Below are 15,193 nucleotides of genomic sequence, written 5' to 3' on the forward strand. Positions count from 1 at the left end.
GCATGCGGGAGGCCGGGTGGACGTACCGCCAAATTGCTCAAAACGTGGGGCGTGAGGTCTCCACAGTACATCGATGTTGTCGCCAGTGGTCGGCGGAAGGTGCACGTGCCCGTCGACCTGAGACCGGACCGCAGCGACGCACGGATGCACGCCAAGACCGTAGGATCCTACGCAGTGCCGTAGGGGACCGCACCGCCACTTCCCAGCAAATTAGGGACACTGTTGCTCCTGGGGTATCGGCGAGGACCATTCGCAACCGTCTGCATGAAGCTGGGCTACGGTCCCGCACACCGTTAGGCCGTCTTCCGCTCACGCCCCAACATCGTGCAGCCCGCCTCCAGTGGTGTCGCGACAGGCGTGAATGGAGGGACGAATGGAGACGTGTCGTCTTCAGCGATGAGAGTCGCTTCTGCCTTGGTGCCAATGATGGTCGTATGCGTGTTTGGCGCCGTGCAGCTGAGCGCCACAATCAGGACTGCATGCGACCGAGGCACACAGGGCCAACACCCGGCATCATGGTGTGGGGAGCGATCTCCTACCCTGGCCGTACACCACTGGTGATCGTCGAGGGGACACTGAATAGTGCACGGTACATCCAAACCGTCATCGAACCCATCGTTCTACCATTCCTAGACCGGCAAGGGAACTTGCTGTTCCAACAGGACAATGCACGTCCGCATGTATCCCGTGCCACCCAACGTGCTCTAGAAGGTGTAAGTCAACTACCCTGGCCAGCAAGATCTCCGGATCTGTCCCCCATTGAGCATGTTTGGGACTGGATTAAGCTTCGTCTCACGCGGTCTGCACGTCCAGCACGAACGCTGGTCCAACTGAGGCGCCAGGAGGAAACGGCATGGCAAGCCGTTCCACAGGACTACATCCAGCATCTCTACGATCGTCTCCATGGGAGAATAGCAGCCTGCATTGCTGCGAAAGGTGGATATACACTGTACTAGTGCCGACATTGTGCATGCTCTGTTGCCTGTGTCTATGTGCCTGTGGTTCTGTCAGTGTGATCATGTGATGTATCTGACCCCAGGAATGTGTCAATAAAGTTTCCCCTTCCTGAGACAATGAATTCACGGTATTCTTATTTCAATTTCCAGGAGTGTAGTTTGTAACCTCCCCACAAAAATTTAAAAGATATTTTAAATGTGAATAGACATAGAGCTAAGTGTAACCTCCCAGCAATTAAATTTAAAGACAATGACAATTAAATGAAAATATAATAGCAATGTGACCCTAGTGTAAGCTCCCCACAAAATGAAAGTCAATTCAGTGATAATAAAATCTCAGTGACAATGAAAACGCAAATAGACCGAAATGTCGATCTTAAGGCCCTGATTAAACTCAAATTCTTACCTCAGTAAAACTCCATCTGCTCTTATTTTTCGCCATAGCTTGGAGGAAATGCATCGCAAACGTTGTTTGAACTTAAGTAAATTTTCCTTTAAAGGAAATGGAAGGCAAATATTCTTTCAATTAAATTTTTGTTTTGTTGAAATGCTTGGTTTGAAAACAAATTATTATTGGGGCGATTCTTGAACAAATTAGTTACAGTTAATTTACATTACATTATCAAATGTGCGCAATGCCGCTTCATTACCTGATTAAAAAAATATACCTTCTCGTGAATCTTGACCAGAGTGCCATGTCGACGCCCGCCGACTCCTCACACACAACAGCTAACTCCCTACATGCAACTGAACTCTCTCACAACTTGACCGCAACTGCCTCGCAACTGCACTGAACTGTCACTCGACCGCAACTGCTTCATTTCACACGCGCTACTACTCTCCAACTGAACACTCGCGCGGTCAAGCGCAGACTAGGAACGACAAATAGCTCTCTGGTCAGAGACTCTGCAATGCCTCGCCATCACCGCCACACAACATACATGTTTCAAGTTAGATGAGTTTTATTTTTTGGCCAGAAAGAAACAAGGGACGGTGGTCGAAGTAGAGAGGATATGATACGTAGACTGGAAATAGCAAAAAAAAAAAAAAAAAAATTTTTTTTGAAAAAGAGAAATTTCCTATCGTCTAAAATTGTCTGGAAGTCTTTTCTGAAGATGTTTGTCTGTAGTGTGGCCTATAGCGGACGTTAAACGAGGACGACAAGCCGTTCAGATCAGACGCTTTAGAGAATGCTGAATATTAGAGCGGTGATCTAGTAACTAGTGATGTGGTACTGTATTGAATTCAAGAAAAAATACATTTGGTAGCGCATCTTGACTAAAGGAAGGGATGGGCAGATGCCACTCTAGCCACCGCAATTGTCAGTTGGTCTAACGTCGAATATCCAGTGTTCCATCTGTCTGGGAATTCCGTATTTTTTCTATGTATTCGTATTTTAACTACTTTGTGCTGTAAAACTGTATATTTGTAAGAAGAAAACTTTCTATTCAAAAAATTTGCACAAGATGTGGACTTAGACTCCCATAATACACTCCTGGAAATTGAAATAAGAACACCGTGAATTCATTGTCCCAGGAAGGGGAAACTTTGTTGACACATTCCTGGGGTCAGATACATCACATGATCACACTGACAGAACCAGAGGCACATAGACACAGGCAACAGAGCATGCACAATGTCGGCACTAGTACAGTGTATATCCACCTTTCGCAGCAATGCAGGCTGCTATTCTCCCATGGAGACGATCGTAGAGATGCTGGATGTAGTCCTGTGGAACGACTTGCCATGCCATTTCCACCTGGCGCCTCAGTTGGACCAGCGTTCGTGCTGGACGTGCAGACCGCGTGAGACGACGCTTCATCCAGTCCCAAACATGCTCAATGGGGGACAGATCCGGAGATCTTGCGGGCCAGGGTAGTTGACTTACACCTTCTAGAGCACGTTGGGTGGCACGGGATACATGCGGACGTGTATTGTCCTGTTGGAACAGCAAGTTCCCTTTCCGGTCTAGGAATGGTAGAACGGTGGGTTCGATGACGGTTTGGATGTACCATGCACTATTCAGTGTCCCCTCGACGATCACCAGTGGTGTACGGCCAGTGTAGGAGATCGCTCCCCACACCATGATGCCGGGTGTTGGCCCTGTGTGCCTCGGTCGTATGCAGTCCTGATTGTGGCGCTCACCTGCACGGCGCCAAACACGCATACGACCATCATTGGCACCAAGGCAGAAGCGACTCTCATCGCTGAAGACGACACGTCTCCATTCGTCCCTCCATTCACGCCTGTCGCAGCACCACTGGAGGCGGGCTGCACGATGTTGGGGCGTGAGCGGAAGACGGCCTAACGGTGTGCGGGACCGTAGCCCAGCTTCATGCAGACGGTTGCGAATGGTCCTCGCCGATACCCCAGGAGCAACAGTGTCCCTAATTTGCTGGGAAGTGGCGGTGCGGTCCCCTACGGCACTGCGTAGGATCCTACGGTCTTGGCGTGCATCCGTGCGTCGCTGCGGTCCGGTCCCAGGTCGACGGGCGCGTGCACCTTCCGCCGACCACTGGCGACAACATCGATGTACTGTGGAGACCTCACGCCCCACGTGTTGAGCAATTCGGCGGTACGTCCACCCGGCCTCCCGCATGCCCACTATACGCCCTCGCTCAAAGTCCGTCAACTGCACGTACGGTTCACGTCCACGCTGTCGCGGCATGCTACCAGTGTTAAAGACTGCGATGGAGCTCCGTATGCCACGGCAAACTGGCTGACACTGACGGCGGCGGTGCACAAATGCTGCGCAGCTAGCGCCATTCGACGGCCAACACCGCGGTTCCTGGTGTGTCCGCTGTGCCGTGCGTGTGATCACTGCTTGTACAGCCCTCTCGCAGTGTCCGGAGCAAGTATGGTGGGTCTGACACACCGGTGTCAATGTGTTCTTTTTTCCATTTCCCGGAGTGTAGTTACAGAACAATAAATACCCATTCGGTGATATCTGTCGATAGTGCAGTTTAATTTATTCTGAAAAATTACGTGTCTGTTTTCGGTATTGCAACCGTGAGATAAATATGGAAGATGCCCACAGATCTTAAGACTACCAGCTGTTGAAATATGCATCACTATAGCTAATGCTTGATTCGGTGACAGTGGGTTCGATAGTCAAGCCCACAACGCGTGTGTGGTGTACTTACTTTCAGCCCCGTCAACGGGACGAGGTTCTCCTCACTGGGCTTCGGATAGGCCACAGCCGTATGACGCACGGCTTCCTGCTCCGGCCGGAGGACCCTCCAATGTGTGGTGCTTGTGGCGTCCAGGTCACTGTGCGCCACGTTTTATTGGATTGTTTTATTTTCTGACCAGCGGGCCGCGGCTGATTTGCCAGCGGACCCGCATCTCTTTTAGGCAAGTCTCGGACGGATATGGTTAAAGTTTTAAAGTTCTGTGCCATGTCAAATGTATTTACAAAGATTTTAGGAAGAGAATCTTAATTTGCTCACAGTGTGACAAACTCGCCCACATTTTATGTAAGTGGCCAGCTAATGACAATTCACTGTGGCTTTCTTGTTGCTACGTTTTTCCTTTCCTTACGTTCTACTTTCTTATGTATCATTTTCCTTCTTTTCCTGTTTTCTTTGCGTGTGTGTTTCAGTTTTATTAGGTCTGTCCACTTTCGTTCCCTTTAATGTGTGTCAGGGCGCTGATCAACTCGACATTGAGCGCCCATAAGCCAAAACACACACACACACACACACACACACACACACACACACACACACACACACACACACACACACAATTCTGGTGGTGGAAGAAATTTTCACCATCAGTATTTGGGTGAGAAATCGCCAGATTTTGCGCCAGAGTCCTGCTTTAAATTCGAAAATTCTTCGCAGTGTCTCTTCATGCGAGTCCACGTGACACTGTTTGTTGATAATCTATCCGTCGGATGTGGACATTAAGCTCGACAGCCCCTATTCGAGAGGAGTAGGTTCTACGCCGGCATCGGGTTTCACCTTTACCTTCTCTGGTCATCATCATCATCATCGTACAATACAAACCTAGAACTATACTATACAAGCATCCAGTACACTCATCTCCTCTCTACAACTACACATATACGCAAGGAAAGGGGCCAACGTACAAGGAGTGAGAACACGCTTCCCGACAGGTGAATAACCTGCACCGTACAATGTACCTCTTTCTTTTGTGTGTCAAAATTCCTTGTGTAGTTCCCGAGGTCAGCCATCACATAAAGCAGAAAAATGCGGATTGTGAGTTTCATTTACTAAAATGTGGCCGCGCGGGATTAGCCGAGCGGTCTGGGGCGCTACAGTCATGGACTGTGCGGCTGGTCCCGGCGGAGGTTAGAGTCCTCCCTCGGGAATGGGTGTGTGTGTTTGTCCTTAGGATAATTCAGGTTAAGTAGTGTGTAAGCTTAGGGACTGATGACCTTAGCAGTTAAGTCCCATAAGATTTCGCACACATTTGAACAATTTTGAACTAAAATGTGTAGATTTTGGTGTTTTTTCCCATGCGTTATAAAGAAAGGCGTTAATTTATAAACAATTTTCTTATTCCACGCATTTCTAGTTCCTCTAAAGCAGAGAGAAACACAATGATTCTCGGAGTTCAAAAAATGGTTCAAACGGTTCTGAGCACTATGGACTTAACTTCTGAGGTCATCAATCCCCTAGACCTTAGGAGTACTTAAACCTAACTAACATAAGGACATCACACACACTCATGCCCGAGACAGGATTCTGTAGCGCCTAGAACCGCTCGGCCGCTCCGGCCGGCAATTCTCGGAGAATTTTGTATCCAAATCAATGGAAAAACTTCTGAGAAAAGCAGAAGGCAGTTCTAGTATTTGAAACTCCAGCGCTCCCAGTCCAACCAGATAAAGTCGGAATGTAAGTATAATGGCGCCAAGCTTCCGGCTCCAAAAAGTACGTTGCATGACCGAGGCTACATAGATTTGAAGATAGTAGAGCAGGCATTAGGATCTCTTGAGATAATCTAGTCAGACTACGGGACCAGTACGCTGAAAGAGGTCGCAGCAGCTCGGAATGCAAAAAAAATAAAAAAAATAAAATCTAGCCGCGATGCACTTTAATCTTGCTCGATCGCCCTCCATTTCTTTTTGGCACTGTTACATCTCAAGAGAGTGGAAGCGAATGTCGATTTACTGAGAGCCTTCATACATATGCATTTTTACTATTCAGCTGTTCCCGCCAAGGGGCTCTACTGCCAAATACGAACAGAAGGTCGCGGTATGGCGGCTGTGGCCGTAAAGCGAGTGGTCTGGCTCAGAAACGCCGCAGCGCAGCAGGCAGACCGCTGTGCTGAGTAATGACGCGCGACTCAGAACCTTCCCTTTTCTTCTTCGTCTTCTCTTCTCTACTGCTGGGCGCGCGGCTGGCGAAGCTTTTACTGCAAGAGCGACCGCAACAATAGGGCGCTCTGGGAAACACACACCGCGGCCTGCACCGGAATACGTGGGTTGGCGCAGCGGCGGCTGCACCGCCAGAGGCCGCGTCGTAGAGCGTCTCGTCCGCCGCGTTGCAGATAAACTCACTGGGCGCACTTTATGGTATAGTCGCGTGTCAAAAGTAATGAGCTAACTTTTCTATCAGTCTCTCATCGAGATGTCTTATATGTTTTTCTTCCTTGCTCGTTTCGACCAATAATCATCTTCAGATCGGTGTATATTACAGGATGTTTCAGAAACAATGACCTGATTTCAAAACTCCTCATACTACAAACATGCGATGAATCGGAAAATACTCATAAAACCTTAGTTTTCTGTGATATACTAATGTTTTGTGTGTCTTAGTCGATAGCTGAATCCGTCATAAACCTTACAAAATGTATCTACTCTTACAGACGTCACGGCGGCTGTTATTCTGGTCGTCTATGTCGTGAGGTAAAGGGGTGAACTGTTGTGGTTGGCAGGAGAGCCCACGCCGTGTTACTAGAGGAAGCCGAAAGGCACGCGTTTTAGCTCGCGCAGGCTGGCGTGAGGTCTGGAACAGGACAACGAAATTCGAATTTAGAAAAACGGACGTAGCTGGTGGAATACTTAACTTCAATCCATTATTGATGAACGTCGCTCTTGACGGTACATGATTCACAGTATCAATAGTAACTGGTAATGGCGCCTTGCTAGGTCGTAGCAAATGACGTAGCTGAAGGCTATGCTAACTATCGTCTCGGCAAATGAGCGCATTTTGTCAGTAAACCATCGCTAGCAAAGTCGGTTGTACAACTGGGGCGAGTGCTAGGAAGCCTCTCTAGACCTGCCGTGTGGCGGCGCTCGGTCTGCAATCACTGATAGTGGCGACACGCGGTTCCGACGTATACTAACGGACCGCGGCCGATTTAAAGGCTACCACCTAGCAAGTGTGGTGTCTGGCGGTGACACCACATGAACATACTTTCCCTCACATACCGGGTGATCAAAAATTCAGTGTAAATTTGAAAACTTAATAAACCACGGAATAATGTAGATAAGGAAGTAAAAATTGACACAAAAGTTTGGAATGACATGGGGTTTTATTAGAACCGAAAAAAAAAACAGTTCACAAAATGTCCGACGGATGGCGCTGGCAGCAAAACTGCTACCGTGACGGGTGAGAGTTTAACAAGAATAATAAGTTGTCGTCTCTTCCTCTAAGAATAGATGATGAATGCAGCTAGCCGCTAACTTTGTGTAATGTCTTGTCTGTATAGACGCGTATCTGTTGCCTTTAAGATCCCTTCACCTCCACACACAAATCTATACAGTAATGCAAGGGCCTCCCATGTCTTGGCTGATCCATGATAAGACAGGCGACAAGTTAGACTAATGGAGGATTATTAGTATTATCTCTATTTTCATTCGCTCCCTCTCTTTCTCTCCTTTATCTATGTACAGTTTTAATATAATATTACGTTACGTGAAATCAGCCAAATAGGATTTTTGGTGGAGTCCTTTGTCTTGGTAATCAGCGGCTGGCTTGCTGTAAGAGATCTTTACATTTATTATTCCTGTTAAACACTGTATTCAGTCGGGAGAATCAATCGTGTGAACAATTTCTTTCCTTTTACGAAAGATTGCGAATTCCAGATGTGTACGAAGCCTTTTTGGACGATTTAACACACTCAGTGATTGCAGGCTCTCTTCGACACAGCTTAAACTTCCCCACTAATTACAGGGCCAACGTGATCATCAATTGGTTCAGAAAAACTCATTCGTTCATTCACTCCGGAACAAAAAGTCACAAACCTTATTTATGAAGGAAACTGTGTATTAAATCCATCTCCATTACATGTCCAGATCTCCGGTGATTCCACGTCTTAATTATTTTCCGTTTACAGTCTCTCTCCCTTCAAACAAACCGCTAGTGGCACAAATGTTAAGTGGCTGGATTTAGCGAGAAGAAAATCAGAATATATATCTCTCAGAAACACGTCAATCCCTCAATCCATACTCCAGAAGCTCCCCTAGTTACCACTCTAACAACCATGGAGAATGCATATATGCATCTCTGTTATTTCAAAGAATAAACGTACTAGAAAATACTTTGGCGTCGACGAGTTGTCGCCGCATATATTACGAGAAAATCAGATCAGATACTTTTCCAAAGTGAATGAATGCGGATGGTTTGATTGACAATGATTAATTGGTGCGTGGTAGAGGGTATTTTCTGTGGGGACATTACAAGAGGTACGCCGATATGTTACAGAATCGCATCATCCCCAGCCTGGCTGATAAACACTTGCTGGAACGTACGATGTTTATGCCGGATGGCGCCCCACCCCATATTGCTAGACGCGTGAAAGATCTCTTGCTCTCGTCGTTTGGTGGTGATCGTGTGCTCAGCCGCCACTTTCGTCATGTTTGGCCTCCTAGGTCCCAAGACCTTAGTCTGTAAGATTCTTGGCTTTGAGGTTACCTGAAGTAGCAAGTCTATCGTGATCGACCGACATCTCTAGGGATGCTGAAAGACAAGTGCCTCACCATAACTCCGGACATGCTTTACAGTGCTGTTCATAACTATTGTTGAGGAATGATAGTGGACATATTGAGCATTTCCTGTAAAGAATATCATCTTTGCTTTGTCTTAGTTTGTTATGCTAATTATTGCTATTCTGATCAGATGAAGCGCCATCTGTCGGACATTTTTGAACTTTTCTATTTTTTTGGTTCTAATAAAACCACATGTCATTCCAAGCATATGTTTGAATTTGTACCTCTCTATCTACTTTATTCCGTGATTTATTCAATTTTCAAATTTATACTGACTTTTTGATCATCCGGTATACCCACAAGAAAAAATCGTTTAGAGTAATGTCTGGCGACGGTGGTGTGCCAGTGTGGTAGAACTCCATCCTCTTCGAAACTGAAGTCATCGGAGTGTTCCTGAAGTTGTCGAAAAAGCCAGTTCTCCAGTTTTTGAAGACAGCTTATGCCAGTCATTGTGCTTTTACTCAAAACGAACGGACCGTACATTTTTTCACGACAAATGGCACAAAAACGTACACTTTCGGTGTCTCCCGTGCTCGTGATGTCATGAGAGTTCCAGAGTCCCAGTATGCGCTCGTTATGTGAGTTTACTTTACTGCTAACTTGAACGTTGCTTCATCACTGAAAATTAACCGCGGCAAAACTGTATCGTCATCCATGTTCTCTAGCAAAGTGTTACGGAAGTCAACGCGTTTCCTTTTTGTCAGCAACCCGAAGAGCTTGCAATAATTTTAGTCTGGTTCGTACACCAAACGGCGCCTTAACACTAGCCAGAGGCATTCTCAGTTCACTGCTTGCTTGGCGAGTAGACTTTCGTGGACTCCGCTCAAACGTTTGCCGAATCCTTTCCACTATGACATCGGAAGAGCGACGTCTTCCTGGACTCTTACCTATGCACAAGCATCCTGTCCCTTCAAATCAGAGATACCAGTGACTAATGTTTTTCGGTACAGGTGAATCAATGCCAAAAAGGAGACGAAAAGCACGAAGCACTGAAATCTATGGTTCACTCTTTGCAAACTGCTGTACACAAAACGCCTCCTGTTCAGTGGATGCTTTCTTACTTGTGACTGACTGTAAACTGAGAAGATGCATTGATTGGTATCTATCAGCGATTATGTGAAACTGTAGGCAACGACCATTGAAACACGTTTTCTCGACGGGACGTCCCATGTTTCGGAATTGGTACCGTCCAAAATCAGGTCATTCGTTATGAAACACTCTGTACAAAAAGGAGCTACATGATTCCGAAGAGCAGACACACAGTTTTAACAACAGCTGCGATCATGAAACATGGTGATGGTGTTAATCTTTCTCAGCATATTCAAACTTCAGTGCGAAATAAAAATACAACGCTGTCAAGGACAAGACCATTTTAGTAACAAGTGATGTGGAAGGTAGTTCATCATTGCAGGAGTATACGATAACAAATTGAGACCAAATAAAACACATAAGCTACAATAAAAAGGTATCCAAACAGTCGCGGCAGTACACGGTCTACCCTTCTATGGCACCAATGCAGGCGTATACTCTCGCATGCAAACGATAGCAAAGGTGCTGAATGGCATTCTGCGATGGGTTGTCACAAGAACGTTGTACCTATTGTTGTAGCTGAGAAATAGTTTTTGCAAGCTCAGGAGAACGAGCGAGCACCAGATTCACCACGATCCATAGCTCTTCAGGTGACGAGAGATTTGGTGATTCTGCTGACTAGGGTAGTTGTACACCATGAAGAGCACCTTGCGTTGCAGTAACCATGTGTGGAAGTGTATTTTCCTGCTCTATAGGCACTCCACCTTCCTGTCGAAGAAGTGGGAGTATCATATGGATAACACCGTGTGCGTTGCTTTATCTTGCAAACACACCAAGTGTGACAGATTTGTTACTGAGGGTTCCCCACGCTATGAAGCCTGGGATGGTACATGCGTGTCGTGGGCGAATGCAGTCTGGAATAGGCAGCTTACCAGGACTACCCCGTACACGTGTATGTCCAACACTCACATACAGACAGAAGTTACTCTCATCACTAAAGACAACTGATAGTCATTCCACTCAGATTCCACTCTTTCACCCCACCAGACTAGCCGTGCTTCACGGTGTCGTCATGTCAGAGGTGACCTCCTTCTTGCTGCAAGCAGACGATTCCCAACGGTCCTTGATGACACATCATGTGCGACATGTCCAGTTTTCTTCCGTGGATGATCGGTCGATGACTGCTGCTCTCACGAAGCTTAGATCTCGATCTGCGTCAGTACCACTTGGACTTCGATAATCTGGTCTACGGGTGTTGGAATGTTCCACAGACTACTGTTGAAATCATTGACACACCACAGAAGAAGCAACCTCAGGGGGAAAAATACTTGAATTCAGAGTACCTGGGACTGACCAACGATTGCAGCTGAGCCATCAAATTTTGAAAAGCAGGGATATGGAATGGCACGCTACCTCAACGCACAACGCGCAATGGGGTCCTCTAAGTCTTACTTCTCGTCAAGTACCTTGAAAACTTCCCATCCTACTGCGTTGACTATATATCGGTTACACCAGACGTACCCCAGAGGTTCCTTTTACATAAGCTGAGGTAATCCTCTCAAGATAGCCCCTATTCTGAGAGTTTGTCCTGATGGATCATCTGATCATCTGACACGAGCTATAGACATACGCAGATTCTGGTGACTGATGAGGTAGCAGCTAACAGTTATATGTTTCCCGAGAGATAACAGATATTGTAACAAAATTTGAAGCACCCCCATGGTCGGTGTCAATGGTAATGTGGCAGGTGTGCCTATCGCCTTGTCATGAGCCCAGAGTGGCCTCCAGCTGCTTCTTCCTTCATTACTGACATGCACTTGTCATTTTTTGTGTGCATATTTATCCATCTACTGAAGCTACTGAGCGGTCTAGTGAGTAGAAGTCTTCATTCCCCCACCCCATGTTCCTCATACTTAATCCTTCTTCGTGTATCCTTCAGTGATGATGGCATGGGATGAGTTCCTTGGGACAGGCTACAGTATCTGGCTGCCTAGAATTTATTTCATTTCAGCCGTCGATTTTTTTTTCTCTTGTTTGACATCATTTCATACGAACGTCCAGTGGATTGTGAAACTGATAACCAAGCGATGTTTCATCCATTCGAGCCCATAATCTTCGTGCAGCGGTAGAGATGTTGAGCTCACAGCGGCAGCCCTGTGGGCAGACAGGCGGAGAGACGGATGCTGATGATCGGGGTGGCAGCGGGACCAGTTGCGGTCGTGATGGCTGGCCGTGTGGCCAGAGCTGGCGTCCTGCCCAGTGGGGCAGCCCTGCTGTCGTGTTGACTGGTGGCTGTGGCTGTGGCCGGCCGAGGCAAGCCTGGGCGGCAGCAGCGGAGGGCGCGCGGAGAGCTTCGGCAGCCATTTCCTCTTAACGGGAGTACTCTGCAGTTAATGAGTGCACGGTCCTACGTTTCTTCTGTTTAGAGTCTATGGTCAATTAACCCTAACAATACCAACTTATTCTTCATAACGCGCTTTAACAAGGGGGGGGGGTGTTTCATGCACAGCTTATGAAAAGATGAAGAAAAACAACAAAATTCGTTGATTGTAATCGACTTATATCAACAACTCAATTGTTACTGACGTGTTACTGCGGGTCATTACATGAAAATATATTTTCTCACCTTAGCAATATCAACACACTTTCAGTTTGGGGTACTACCCAGGTTAAGGGGTGTGTAATTAGTGTCGATCCTAAAAAGATTAAAAACCCAAATTTCATTAACCTTGCTGTCTTTCACCCACACACACGCACGATATCTTTAAAAACATATTTACGCATACATAGGGCCACGAACTCGAAAATATGAACTATGGGATTGATTAGGGAAAGTGATATCTTCTACTAAGGCTTAGTCTTGGGTTAAATTTAACAGAAAATTTTAGACATTTATGGACTCTGGTAGGGGAATTCATAAAATACAATAACTATTTTTTGAAATAACTGACTAGATGAGATTTTCACTCTGCAGCGGAGTGTGCGCTGATATGAAACTTCCTGGCAGATTAAAACTGTGTGCCCGACCGAGACTCGAACTCGGGACCTTTACCTTTCGCGGGCAAGTGCTCTACCAGCTGAGCTACCGAAGCACGACTCTCACCCGGTTGTCACAGCTTTACTTCTGCCAGTACCTCGTCTCGTACCTTCCAAACTTTACAGAAGCTCTCCTGCGAACCTTGCAGAACTAGCACTCCTGAAAGAAAGGATATTGCGGAGACATGGCTTAGCCACAGCCTGGGGGATGTTTCCAGATTGAGATTTTCACTCTGCAGCGGAGTGTGCGCTGATACGAAACTTCCTGGCAGATTAAAACTGAGAGCACTTGCCCGCGAAAGGCAAAGGTCCCGAGTTCGAGTCTCGGTCGGGCACACAGTTTTAATCTGGCAGGAAGTTTCAACTGACTAGATTATAATATTATCGAAATGTGGGCCTAAAGTAGCCCCCATCCCATTGGTATTGCGAGGATTAACGCATGCAGGAATCTGTCCATGAAACTGAGGATCTTAGTTCTTCCTGAGCTCCACCCAGAAGACAATGAGCCCATCATCAAAGAGGGTCTTCGAGTGTCAGCAGTGTCAGTCCCCTCCCGGTAGTCTGTTCAGGGCAGCGATGTCCGCTATTGCTGAAGGCATTACTCCTGAATGAAATCAAATATCAACTGATATTGTCAGCATAGTTTAGGACCTGTTTAAAATTTTCGTGTGAAAAGACATAATGCTCCTTTTTTAAGTGACGATATACAAATAATCCTCGGGCAACGTTCAAACTAATGAAATTCACATGATTTTCTAGGTTTAGTTTATTAAACCAAAAAATGGTTCAATTAGACAACTGGGACTGTTTCTTTCTCTATTCATCATATTTAGTTTTATGTCAACTAATGTTCATCCTAAGTGAAGGTGAAAATTCGTTCGGTTCGTCGCTTTTCTTTTCACTGATCACTGGGTAGGTTATTTTAATCAATTTCATAATGCTTTATTCATCTCCATTTACTCAGTAATCAAACTAGTCATTATTATCTCATTGTTACAATTCTGACAGTGGTTCCATTTACCTTCTAACATTTATTTATAAAGTGAGGCTTAGGATTGAATGATTAACAAAACAAATAAACAGAAAAATATATAATCTCCTTTAGCTCTGTTGCTTATCTTGATGGAGATGTCGAAATTTACCTTCCAATGTCTCTAAAATTGAAAGTTTGAAGATTATATGTATTACCGGTTTCAATACGTGGCTATTAGCCATGGATTGCTAATCAGGAAACCACTTCAAAACTGAACGCTTGTGAACGAAGAATGAAGAGATGCACAGTGGTAAAAGTAGAGAAAAAGTGGATCATGGAAGAGACCGACATATAATATGAATTTATGACGGAAATGGAATAAAATGAGCCGGCCGGGGTGGCCGAGCGGATCTAGACGCTACAGTCTGGAACCGCGCGACCGCTACGGTCGCAGGTTCGAATCCTGCCTCGGGCATGGATGTGTGAGACGTCCTTAGGTTAGTTAGGTTTAAGTAGTTCTAAGTTCTAGGGGATGATGACCTCAGAAGTTGAGTCCCATAGTGCTCAGAGCCATTTGTACCATTTTTGAATAAAATGAAATGAGAATGGTTGGCACATGTAGATAGGCCAGTAGATAGTTGTTGGGCAAAGAAAGTGCTTTGCTCCGACATTGTGACTAAAGACCAACAGGGCGACGTAGGGAGAAGACTTTAGAAAACATGGAGCAACATGTAAACCATAATGCATGAAATAGCCTAGGAGGGCCTTTATGTAGCAATGAGTGGCTGATTGCTGGTGGTTCTGGTAGTTCTGGTGGTGGTTATAGTGGCGGAGGAGACTAGGGAAACACTGTTAAGATATTTTATTTTACAACTAATTCAGTAATGATTATCCCATATGTGAACAGTGTTTTGTTTTTATCCCTTATGTAAATTTTCTTTACTGTTCATGGAGTAATTACTCTCAACTGAGGAATACTGGGCTAGACGTACCTAATGCCGGTATTACACCACAACCAGAATACTATCACACAAAGATGATCTCATGTATAGGTTGAACCTTCTGAAGAGCTGCAGCAGCATGCTCACAAAAAATGGAAACGTTTATATAATACGTGTGAACCCAGTGGCCAAGTTATCCTGGGTCGTCAGTCACTTTCCATGGAACCCACAGTGTTTGTCCTAGAAAACACTATGTGTGTGTGTGGGGGGGGGAGGGGGAGGGGTTGCGTGCGTGCGT

Source organism: Schistocerca nitens, chromosome 6, assembly GCF_023898315.1.
Source record: "Schistocerca nitens isolate TAMUIC-IGC-003100 chromosome 6, iqSchNite1.1, whole genome shotgun sequence".
NCBI lineage: Eukaryota > Metazoa > Arthropoda > Insecta > Orthoptera > Acrididae > Schistocerca > Schistocerca nitens.